The sequence below is a fragment of the Papilio machaon genome, chromosome 4 (genome assembly GCF_912999745.1).
Source record: "Papilio machaon chromosome 4, ilPapMach1.1, whole genome shotgun sequence".
Taxonomy (NCBI): Eukaryota; Metazoa; Arthropoda; class Insecta; order Lepidoptera; family Papilionidae; genus Papilio; species Papilio machaon.
In genome coordinates this window covers 6,455,384-6,468,703 of record NC_059989.1, presented here as the reverse complement: position 1 = coordinate 6,468,703, position 13,320 = coordinate 6,455,384, and the positions used below count along the sequence as shown (strand labels likewise).

At 31.0% G+C, this 13,320-nt stretch overlaps 1 protein-coding gene across 4 annotated transcripts in view; it reads right to left on the bottom strand.

Moving 5' to 3' along the window:
- Positions 1-8,274, bottom strand: part of LOC106720400 (diacylglycerol lipase-beta) — a 46,166-nt gene extending 37,892 nt beyond the window's left edge. For all 4 annotated transcript variants that reach the window (XM_014515091.2, XM_014515093.2, XM_014515092.2 and 1 more), the window contains exon 1: positions 7,807-8,274. The gene's annotated coding sequence lies outside the window, so the exon portion shown is untranslated. The remainder of the gene's footprint in view (positions 1-7,806) is intronic.
- Positions 8,275-13,320: the final 5,046 nt, after the last annotated feature.

Below are 13,320 nucleotides of genomic sequence, written 5' to 3'. Positions count from 1 at the left end.
ATAATACCTTATCTCCTATTTAACCAAATACTGATTTATTTGTGAGCGTATTGAATTTAGAAACCATTTAACATATAACTAAAAATTAACTTAAACATCAAAATTTATAACAAGCATAACATCTATACGTAATTTGCATATTATAATGTTTGATTATGTAAGTAGTTGATTTATGGTACATTGTATCTGGTCCGAAGTACGTGTAGTACACGAGCCCTACGTACAGACCAACAGAACTTTTTACTTTCTTAACATAAATTTTACTTATGTATGATCATTTAATTGATCACATTTTTTTCTTTTGAAGGCCAAAAAATTGTTACATATTCTGGTATCATTATAACACAGTTCTACACTATCTAAATATAGCGACCAGAGCTTTAATGCATTCTTCACATTAAGACCGTGGTTTGTCACAATGGTGACCATGCTGTCAAGATTTTCGTGAAAATAGTCTTTTTTGATCATTTTTTTCCCTGACCTTAACTTATTAAAGTTAGATTACATTATTTGTACAAAAGAGTTACGTGATTTTAAATGGCTAATTATATAATTGTATCAATATTTAGTTCTCTTCACAAAAATTAGAAATGTAAGTAACCTTAAGCTGTAATTTTAGGTTAGGATTTAGACATTGTGCTAAGACAATAGTAAATGCTTACGTATTAACACGAATGCACAAATAAACGTGTTCTTATTTATCGGTTTTACTATTTAAAATATTAATTTGAGTATATCAAAAACATCTATTCAATCGTTTTTAAGTTAGCTTAGGTCTTGTATTTTACAGAGTTATTTTACATTATAATTTTGTTTACCCTAAAGACGTAAATAAAATTTTCCACATCTCCATGACCTAAATGACTTTGCGGTGACGTTGATGGCGTGACGATGATGAGAAAAACGAACGCGCGTTATGAAAATTACATGCTTTTGTTACATATAATAATTATAAGTAGGTAATACATAAACTGGTTTGTACTAGGAAGTATATATATAGCCAAAGAGTTAAATACCACACATTTAGGATCGAATATCATAACCACTAGAGCTATTATTTAGTACACTTTGTTAAGTTTTCGACCTAATTGCATTAATGAACTTCAAATGACATTTACCGAAATGGGTAATAAAAAAGTTCCTCGATTACACACACGCTATTGAAAAGTTAAAGCATTTGCTAAATTAAGACATTAAGGAATTTAATATTACTATATATGTTGTATATTTTTATTTAAAGATCGCTAAGAATATGTGTTTCAAAATAGTTTGCAAGCACACTTACATACTTCAGATGTAAAACAGAGAAAGAACCCTTATAATTGTCACCTTAGTCTATTCATAGCCAAGTGATGACAGACATAAGATTTTTCTCAACGGTGGCTGAAAATACAACGTAATAAATACAGAAATGGAAGAAAAATTTGCAACTATTTTTTATTTAAGTACTCTATACTATCAATTTAAAATATGTTCATATAATTTTAAAATTATTCTTTTTGTTTTATATGATGACGAGATATGATATTTTTAAAAAGCAGTTCTTATCAACGTTTTAGTCATTATTTCTTTAGCAAAAAGTAAAAAAAAAAAAATAGTAACAATATAAATTCATGTAATGGTTCTCACGGTTTAAAAACTAATTCTCAGTTTAATACCCCCATAAAGTTTACTGTCAAATGTTAAACCATTACAACCTTTGTCAACCTCAGAGCATGCAAACGACTTGCCTCTTTCCGTCGTAAGTGCCGCAAATTAAACACTGAATTATAACCAAAAAATAAACGACGAAGCTGGAATAATCATCATCTTTATCATATCATTATACACAATATATAGGTAGGTAGGTTATATTATTAGGTATATTGAAAAATTAAATTGATGTGGTTGTAATCAGCATAAAATCTAATCTCTCTTTCTATTTGTAAGTCTGCGTTAGTTTCAGATATTCTCAGAAACGGCTGGACTTTTAATGGAAGGTAGCTGATGTATGCTGGAGTAATATAGACTTGTATTTTTTTATAAATTTTGCGATCAGAAGAAACATGCGGACGAAGTCGTAGGCAACAGCTGTCTTTTATAACAACAGATGTCTTGTCAATAAATTTAATCGCTACAGTTATTAAAATAATATTTCCTTTATATAAAACTATTATTGAGCAATATGTATTAAAGATTATTAGACTTAATCTATATGTAATTAAAATAGTGTAATGCATCGTTAAATACCGAGCTTGTTATGTGAATATGGTCTCATAAAATCCGTAATCACTATCAATGGCTCGTGATTATCATTTTTATACCACCACGTTTGAATTACAAACGTAAAAAAATTACGACCATATCCTATTAGCTTAATAAACTGGAAAAGAGCTATGTGGTATCTTCATTTGACCTTCAAGCACAAGGAAATATAGTAAACTCTATTTTTTTTTTTCAAATAAAATGCAATGGGTAAGATCACTTGTGTAAGAAGGAAGTGAATTGAGATATGATAGCTGATAGAGATGTGCCGACCCTACGTAAGTGGGATAAGGCCAGGGAGATGATGATGATGATGATGAGAGATGTATTCAAGAGTGCATCCTTTTTGACGATCCAGATATTCATTGTGCATCCTCCGTAGTTTTGTGCAAATGTTTCTGCGGTGGAAACACACCGTAAACATTGAAATGTACAAAAATACTTTTAACTGCTAAATTAACATTAGACGAGATGTTTTCGGCTTTTCTCAAACATCATCCAAAAAAGTATAGTTGAATCCGCGTATAATTACTTCAAAAGAAAATTACAAGTCATACTTAGCGAACTGCCTACAACATTTTGTTGAAAAGAAAAACAATCTTCTGTTTTTAATAGAGAGAAACGAAATAGAAATAAAAATGTACAAATCTGTAAATTAAATACAATGCATGATTTTTTTTAGTTTCTTACGTAAGAAATCAATAACGTTTGTTTGCTTTATCTTTTTATTATATTGTAAAAACAGTCTCTAATACCATTGTGTAAAGAAGACATCGCTTACGTCAAATTATCATTATGTACCTAAACAGTTCGTGGTAACAATTCTGTAGCGTTTGATGCCTCTTCTGGGATAGCGGAATATTGTGTTAAAGTTTTTAAGAAATATATACATATAACATTACAGACACTATAACCGGCCACAATTTATTAAAAATCGGCCACAATAAGACTTGTATAAGCGAGTCATATCCGACTAAGTTAAATAAATAATTATATGAAAACCATACTTCGCTGTGAAATTACATCATATTAAAAATGATCAATATAAGTAAAGTTATAATATACGGATTCTAGTCTACTGTCTATTTAATAAATACCCACTATAATTCATTAGAGTTACATGTTACTAATAAAAACGGAGTTAAAAAAAGTTGTTCTACACGTACACAAGTAATCGCAACGCAAACTATCTAACACGTTGACTTCTAACTAATGGTTCAAGTTTTTGCTTTAAAATCCTTATTTTTAATAAGTTCTAAACAATTTTTTGTTTTATTGCAGGTTAATGATCATTGCATTTATTTAATCGAAGCTGAAATCTAATATATAAAATTCTCGTGTCACAGTTTTCATTCCCGTTCTCCTCCGAAACGGCTTGACCGATTCGCATGAAATTTTGTGAGCATATTCAGTAGGTCTGAGAATCGGCCAACATCTATTTTTCATTATTTTTTTTCTTAACTGTGGCGGACGGAGTCGCGGGCGACAGCTAGTGTTATATGAAATATAAAGTATTGTATGAATTTTAGAGACTTCAAAAATGAGGAGGTTCTCAACTTATTACATTCAGAATGACGCAATAGGTTTTTTTCTGTTGAACGCAAAATGTTGTTCGGTTTTATGTTGATTTAACAATTATATCGGCGAGTCATTTGTTTTGTACATACGAGTACAAGTCAGCTATTGTGTAACTTTGCTAATCTGTTTATTTCAGGTCACATATTAGCACTTCGTCGTATTTTTCACGTGTCAAGATTTATTCGGGTATAAATTATAAAGAGAAAATATTTATTTGTTTCGGATTAATTTAGGAGTTTCTAGACCGAATTTATAAAGATGGCAGTCGGCATAATGCCATAGTTAAATGAGCTGTCAAATGTACTCGAAGGTACAATCTCTAAATGCTAGTTAATTGTAATGATTACTTTAGCAACTTTAATAATATTTAGTCTACATTAAAAAAATATTTCACAGCAATTCTGTGCTATGTTTATTTATATCATACGTATCAAGAAATAAAAAAAATAAATGTAATAATAATGTAATTCCTGGGTAATTCCTTCTTAAATATTTTGACATTGCACGTAAATTAACAATAGTGCCTAATTTTATATTCGTAGTACAAAAGGTCAAGTTATTACTTTTATTTTTAAAAACGGTAGGGGTTCTCCGTTTTACAGTGATAAATGGTTTACTCAATTATTTAGAATTACTTCGAAATATAAATAACAATATGACCTTAAATTTACTAAGAACTATTCTCAGCAGATATGATGTAGATGTGAATGACGGTTTATAAATTGCTGTTAGTTGGTATATGATTGTGGACCGGTTTTTAGTTATTAAAAAATATTTGTACTTCGGTTAAAATCTACCGGAAGGTCTTAAAACATAATACTATCTAAGAAAGACTATCTGTTTCTCTCGACTTCGTCTGTATGAAGTTTGAATCTCCAAACTAAATTTCACTCCATTTTTAGAGTTTTGAACGGTCAATTGAAAGAAGCATATATCTTAATTTTCTATTAATTCTGCCGTAGATATAACATCTATCCATGTAAGCTTCTTAGACCTTTAGTGAATGAATTTAAAAGCTTCTATAGTGCTTGGTTATGTCAAAACAAAAACTCAATGTGAAATGCGAATTCCCCGAAACTACTATAACTTTTTTTTTCTTAATAATTTTTTTTTGCATGATTTACTGGTACCATAAACATATGTTAGCAGTGGAAATAAACTCAGTAACATTAACTGTTGTTGTAAATATACGTATAGTGTTATTAAAATTGAATTTATCATGTCTGTCGATCACAATCATGATAATTACAGCTCCGGAGAAACCGCAAGTAAACACATTGAATGGGCAAATGTCGCGCGGCCCATTTGCCTATTCGACGTGCTTACTAAACGCAAACACTATCTGAACATTTTGATCGAGTTTAATAATACAAATGTTTTACAGAAAACACAACAACAAATTTCGTAAAACTTATCCTTATTTTTTATCATTATCAATTTCTGAAAGTTATTTATGGTACGAGTATGTTTATTTTTCTGAAAAATACGAATTTTGTAACGCAAATGCACAAATTAAACCAATTTTACAAAACCGCACGACATGTAAGTGGTGACAAAATGCAGGGTCTGAAAAAAATAAAGTACGGTCTAAATGCCAATATAACTTTTATAGCTTATTTCTGTGACCACTCTTTGTGTTGAAATCTTTGAAAAACCCCTTTTTATTCACATGACTAAGTCGTAAGGACATAATCCCAAACATCCTTACCTTATCCTTTGTAGAAAATCGTTGAAATGAAAACAATATCAAAAAATTAAATGAGCCATAGTTTTACAAGCAAGTCGATAAATCATTTTTTTATTGTATATTTCGATTCGATGGAAATAGGTAACTACTATAATGCGAACATCCTCTTTAAAAAGTTACAATAAGCTTTTATATACAGACCGGAAGGGGAAATGGATTTGACGAAGAAAATAATACATAGGCAGGGGAAATATGCTCTTTCTGTGCGTCCCCTCCTCCGTCGCTTAGAGGTAGGCAACGCATCTAAAATTGAGGATGTCTATGGGCAGCGGTCGCTTCTCTATTTCGGCAAATTCAGGTGGCCACACGCTCGTTTGCCACATTGTAATAAAAAAAAACAGACAAAGATCCGGTGGGCTTAAGTCAAACTAAATTATGATATCTTACTAGCACCCTCCTCTCAATATCAAAAATTTAAGATATCCTTTTCGTACAAGAATGTAAGTAGGTTTAACATATTATTTTCTGACAGAACCAACCGGATGTCTCTCCGGGATGGATATCCTTGTTGTTAACTTTAAGTTGAAACTGACAGAAATGAATACTAGAAGAAATAGTGTATATTTATTTTTTTCGACAGAGATATTCAATTATCAACTTGTAAAACGACGATCGCAGGAAAAAACACAAAATATAATTTTTATTAAAATTATTTATATAAATAGACATCACCACGAGATGTTCAAACACTCAGTTGCCTAAACCTGGGTTAAGGGTATTACGATTCAGTCACGATATCGCCTGACCTTATGACCAATATCTCCAAAGTTGAAGCCCAAATGTAACGGACGCGATAGTCTGAGAGAGCATCCTGGTACATTTATCTTATCTATGGACACTCATTCAACTGAGAGCTTACGTATTTTAAGAACTTTCAAATGCGTTCGCGTCCCCAATTTAATTCGGAAGTATCGGCCTGTATTACGAGACAAAATACTCTACTCCGACTGAAATTTTTTTGTGTTATATTAACAGTATTTTACTTTCACATTGATATGTTTGTATAGTCCAGACATGTTTATACACATCACACAAAAATAAAAATATTTATACGCCATCATGAAATAGGAAAATATATGTTTTGTAAATATAGATTATATAACAGTTGATGCATAAATAAAACATATAAAAGGATATTTTACAACATTTATAAAAGTCGTTTTATGTACTCTAACTGTTTCTAGGAAAAACTGGTTTCTATATTTTTTACTAAACGTTTACAAAGAATGTATTACTTCCGAGTGCTTCGTTACTGCGGGGACGTTGCGAAAATTTTAACCCGAACTTCATGTTGTAGCTGGGGAAACTGGTTTAATTTTTACAAATTAAACTTCGTAGTATTATTTTCTTGCCTAACAAATACACGTTGTATTAGACAACAAAAATATGATATTAATTTGTTGCGTGTAAGTGAACGGATTGGATGTTATTTAGGCTACTGTTTTATTTACAATAGAGCTTAATGTTATAAGCTTATAAGCAATAATGAAAAAAAAAATGGCGTCTAAAGATAAAATACACAAAATATATGACTACTTGCAGACGCAAAAAAACGAGTGATAATAACAGATATATTTCGTTCTTCGATATCCGGTTGAAGGACGTATTTTTTCCATGAAGTCGGCACCAGACTAGGATCTTGTATATATTTTTATATCAAAAGAAACAGATGTTGTTTTTATAGCGCCGTTTAATCGATTGGAGAAGATAAAGTAGAAGGTGTGCCTCTTATGAGATGTCTTAAACTTCGTTAAATATTTGTATACAACGCCAAAGAGACAGCTGGACAGGTGCCAGCTAGCGAGATGAACTGCTCACAAACTATTTAAAAGTTTGAGTTTATTTAAATATAAAAGATTTTTTATGGGACAAGTAGATGTTTATGTAGAATAACCTCAGTATTAGTAGAGGTTAAAGACAAAGTAGCACAAAACTTAAAGTTTGAAAATGTACAAACTCGCCTTTTATAATATTAACATTCAATGTAATCGTAATAAAAACATTAATCAGTTTTATGATGATCGGAATAAGATTAAAAAAATTGTTTTGTGAGTTTGTCATCAACAAAAAATGGCGCGAATTATATTTTTATTTATCATTAATTTACGACCAAATTGAAACGATCATGTCAAAACAGATACAAAGATACGACAGCGATAGAAAAATGGTATCGGTTTAATCCAAGAAAATGTTTTGTGAAATTTAAAATGATGGTAAATATAATTCAATGTACTCACTTGATCTATCAACAAATTCAGGATTACATAAGCACGTGTGCTCGTTTTCGAATAGAGGCATGTGCACATTCACTGAGAGCTTCACAAACCAGATTTCGACATTTTAACACTTATTACCATTGCAACACAACACAAGCAGAACACCTACACACAGACGGATGCTGCGCCGCGTGCCCGCTCGACCGCTTTCGCTACTGCAAACAGCCTCCGGTTACTTCAAAAAGCGTCCGAACTCACGAAATATTTACTTGACGACTTCGAAAGTTGTACACAAGTTGACACAGGATAATGATTCAGTAAATAAAGTATTATATATCAACTGATATATTGTACAGTAAGTGTAATATTGTACGGTAACTAAAATATGAAAGCGCAAGAATTGGTCGAGAGTAATAGATTCGCCGGTGATGCGAGACTGCGGTAGAGCGATGTCTTTTGTAGAAGGTTGATGCGCGCGCGCAATTGACTGAGCACTCTCCGATAGACTGGCTGGCGAAGCGGGGCGGCGGCGGTAGATGATGGCCCAGAAACGCGCGTCACTGCGCACACCACTTTCCCTGTCTGTCGATCCCTTTCTCGATTTCATACTCGTTCAGCAAATTTTAATTTTTTTAATTTTTTTAATTTTTTATTTATTTCTTATTATTTGTACGTAAACGTATAATAAAGAAATGACACCATCTCATCTCCTTTGACTTTTCAACAAGCGTGTGAAAAGCGGTATAATTTCAATCTGCTAAAGATTTTTTCATCTTCTGGAAAAGGAGTATATTCACACAAAAACATTAACTTTGATACCACTTTAAATTATTTTAAAAGTCAATCAATAAATGGAATTTAAACTTTGTTATTATTTCTATTATAACTTTAGGCTCTGCTTATCCCACATGTTAATTATAAAGTAAACTTGACTATGCGACATTTATAAGAATAAATAACAATGAATATCTCTGTACCTGTACGCCTTGACCCAATAAAACACAAGCCCTTCTTGGTGTAATACGACTAGACCATTCGTAGAATTCTTCATTACAAGAACAGACTAAAAAGATATAAGTGATATATTCTGAATTCTTCTTTAAAGACACTTAATGCATATTTTAAACGACCTATAAAACATTTTTTGTTGTAAATTCTTCGCTTCCATTTTGTTTCGATAAAACAGGGCTTGGCAGGATCGCGTTGATGTTTTCTGCATTTATGCAAATAAAGTCGCCGTATTTATAAATAAATTATGATCTTTTGTTCAGGATCCAATAAGGTCTCTGATATGAATCACTCTTTTGTCCTTTAATTTTTATGCAATGCTCATGATTCACAACTTACAGTATCGCATTTTGACGGCGGCGATATGCTCACTTCTAAGAAATAATATACTTTACCGTATTTGCCATGTTGGATGACAAGAATATTGCATTTTAAGATTGTCATCTGATTGTTAATCTATCGTGAAATATGTGAATTTAAAAAATAAGTAGTCAATAGATTTTTTGTAATTTACAAATTACCTTAAATAATTAATTTGAATATTGACAAGGTCGTGTAAAGATTTAAATTTTTTACTCTGCATTTTCTTGCAGCTATTAATAATTAAATTAATTTCACAATTTTATACAAATATGTAAATTATTCTGTTATCACAATATGAGGAACGCAAAAGTAAATTGTTCGAATGCTTGAGTTAGAAACTAAGACATTCGTAAGGTCTATTGTCCTAAAATCTAGATAATATTCCGGTAATCGATACCGAAAATAACTTAGGCGGCCTCCCTTGTTCCTTGGCTTCAACTAATCCGAGCGTATTACGGAGGTTTTGCGTGTAGGGTGGGATTTATCTTAACAATACGATCGTTAGAAGGGCAAGGCCACGACTCGCATGTCAGCTGTTTATTGCAAATTGCCCCCGTTCGTGGCCTTCCCTCGGCTTTTACTTCGACAACTAGGTACTCAAGCATATGGCGCGCGAAAACTACGCCATTGTTTTCGAACGAGCTCTTTCTTAACTGCGAATTTATAATGCACTCTTTCAAAAAACACGTAGATTTTTCTATGATATTAAAGGTATATATAAATTCAAGAAACTTGTCTTATTAATAAAAAGTGTGTTTGTATAATTAATTATAGCAATAACTACATTACTTCATTTATGTTAAGCATATTTAAAGTTAAAAATATAAATATAAATCTTATTAGATTATCTAAAGGGAAAATTTTCATCATTAAAGTTATAACCACAAAATGCACAAACTTTTCCACTATTCAAAGTAATCCCATTTGTTTAGCTACCTTTCGGCATAAACAGCGGCTCTGTAAAACCCGATGACGTCAAACAGTGAAGCGGTCGTGCAAACAGGCCCGCGACCAGCGACCCGCGACCCTCGGCCAGTCACATACTGCCTTATAAAAGCTCCATAATCTATTGCCGTGACACTTGTATTAATTATACTAATTTGAATGTTTAGATGGATGGATGGATGTATTTTATTACGTATCTCCAAAACGGTCACTTAAGTAGGAGCCATCGAAATAAGTTTTTCAGCAATAAAGATTTTACTACTTCCCATAAATTACTAGTTTACCTAATCTTACTAATATTATAAATGCGAATAAAGAAGTTAAGATGGATGGATGGATATTTGTTTGAAGGTATCTCCGGAACGGCTCAAAGGATCTTGATGGAATTTGGCACAGATGTAGAACGTAGTCTATTTACTATGGTTTTAATTCCGCGCGGACGGAGTCACGGGCGACAGCTAGTGTATAATATGTTCAAATGGAAATTTAAGAATTGTGTATTAATTATCATTTAAATATGTTTCTTGGTAAATATCAATGATGTCATTAATAATCGGAATTATTGTTTCCAAAGACTTTTTAATATTGCAATCGCTTCTTAAATGTAGCAAGAAAATAGCAAAATTTTTATATCATACGCTAACAAACGAGCTACCGGTTACCTGAATTCAGCGAAATAGTGACCACTGGTCATAAATATCCGAAATTGCCGATGCGTTTGTCCACATTAAATCGATGGAGAGGTCGCTCTGCTATATCCATTTCCCCTTTCCTTATAAGAAAAGGGTAGAAAGAGGACTAAAATTAGACCTCTAATTGTACTAGATCATTAAATATGTTAGATTAATATAGAAAAATAATCTTAAAACTGGACTAGTGTACATAGTCGTACACGTGTACAGCCTTTTGTATCTTTTAGTATGTCTAAATAATCTCGCTATTTTCTACGATAGAAATTTGACTCGAGGAATATTTTTGAATAGAGACTATATATGAAAGGGAATAGACAAAAGGGTCCATTCCTAAAAATCGATAGATATTTTATGGTCGTAATACATCAGGAGCCCGTATCCTTGTCCTCGTGTTGATCCGGATGCTTTGTTATCTTCGGAAATAAATGTCTCTTATCTAATAACAATGTTTCCAGAGCCATGACTAGTGGAGGTTTTTTATCTGCTTTATACATTTTTGTCTGGGTAATTCGTTATGGAATATTTTGTACATATTATAAAAAGGTCACAGAATTGTTATTAGTGATTCTTGCATAAAATTATGCATACTTAATTAGGAGAAGAAATAAAAATCTGTATTGACAATATTGTATTTTATTTAGGTACCGATGGCCAATGTTCGTAGTGAATACAAACGTTACAGTATCACTTACGATCTAATATGTCGTACATTATATGTACACATTGTACGACTTAACTAGAGCTAAGTAACATAGTACCAAATTAAATCGAATTAAATTTAAACAATTTCATTTATATACAACAATAGTTCATCAATTGTACGACATATTTACATAATACAATGAGTTTATTTACCTATTTTTTGTATTCAATATGATTATACATACCGTATAAAATATCAAAAAATAAATCAGAAATAAGAAAAGACGCATTAAAAATAATTTGATCACTTTTGATAAATTTATACGAAAAAAAAAATTGAAAATATAAAAGTCGTTACGATAAAAGTTTAAGTAAATTATAGCGACATTCAGTCGAAAGAATACTTTGAAATGTCTTAATTATTTATAACCTAAACATTAAAGCTTCTTTGAATTAAGAACTTAAATTTATTTGTAGCTTAGGAATGTAATAAAATAATAACTAGTACATAGCTTGAGATGTATTTACATAAACCTAGCAAGCAAACTACACGACAACGTAATTTACTCGAGGCCTGTTAAATACTATACAGAGAATCTTAATGGCACTACAAGCTTTATGATCCACTTGCGATAACAAAACTTAGAATAAGAAAAAAATATAGCAAATGACTTAATATGGGAATAAGCAATCCGCCCCTTGACATACTAATTCTTTTTTTTCTATTTAAAGTTCATAAAAAGTTGAAATAATAAAAAATGTAAAAAGATAATTTAAAAAATCTGTGTTATTGCGATTTGTTGTCTGCATTAAAATGATATTATAACATTTTCCTTATAAATTAGTGAGAATTTTTATAGATTTGAGGTAAAGATAAAAAACAACAGGAAAGCTTGATTTTTGGCAACTCATTGAAGTTAATAGCGTCATTGAACAATAGAATATTGGTAAAAATTATTTCATTAATCTTTGTGACGTTTTTGGAATAAAACAAAACAAGTTTCGGTTCAAATGTCAAAAGGTTTAGTGACGAATTCATTTTTACCTGCGTCATTAGGACATGTTATTCAAGGATTTTTTTAGTACATCACCTAGCATTCAATAAGTGTGAAGGCTTTAAATTATTATTTACAACCTGCTAAAAGGCAAAGCGAGTTTGTTAAGTTTTTTTCTATCAAGTGCTTGCGAATTTAATTATTGTGCAAATTATCGTAACCAGCATCTTAATAACCTTGTACTCATTTTTTTGGGATATAGCAAATTATTTGATAACATAAAATAATACTTCGACTTTCAACAAACCTTGTTCTTTTATGTACAAAGTATATATAAAAAGTACAGATAAAAATACATAAAAACATACATTACGAGAAAAATTACAGATTTTATATTTTAGTTCTAGAAGACATACTAGTAATGAGGCGGATTGCTGAAGATGACGTGTACAAAATGAAAAAATCTTGTTTCTAAAATTTATAAAAAGCTTGCATTTACCTACATTGTAACTTAGAATAAATACATAAGTTAAATACTATTTTTATCAGTTCATAATTCAGGTTAAAATTTTGATATATCTTTCTTCAAATATCAAACCTAATTTGTAAAAAGAAATTTAAAAAAAATATCATTATATGTTTTTCGTCATAACTGGGAAATGATTAAGTAGGTATTGGACTAATTGATATTTCAAAATAAACCTTATTACAATAGCTATAAGGTTACTGATTAATCAATGATAATTTTAAATGATTTGCGGTTGATCCAGCACCGGCGGGACGGAAGTGTCAAACAGACCTACAATTTATAACTATTTTTGCGGTACATTTCCTCGTTTGTAGACTTACAACGTGCTATCGTAAACTAGTACATAGAGTTACAATTCCAG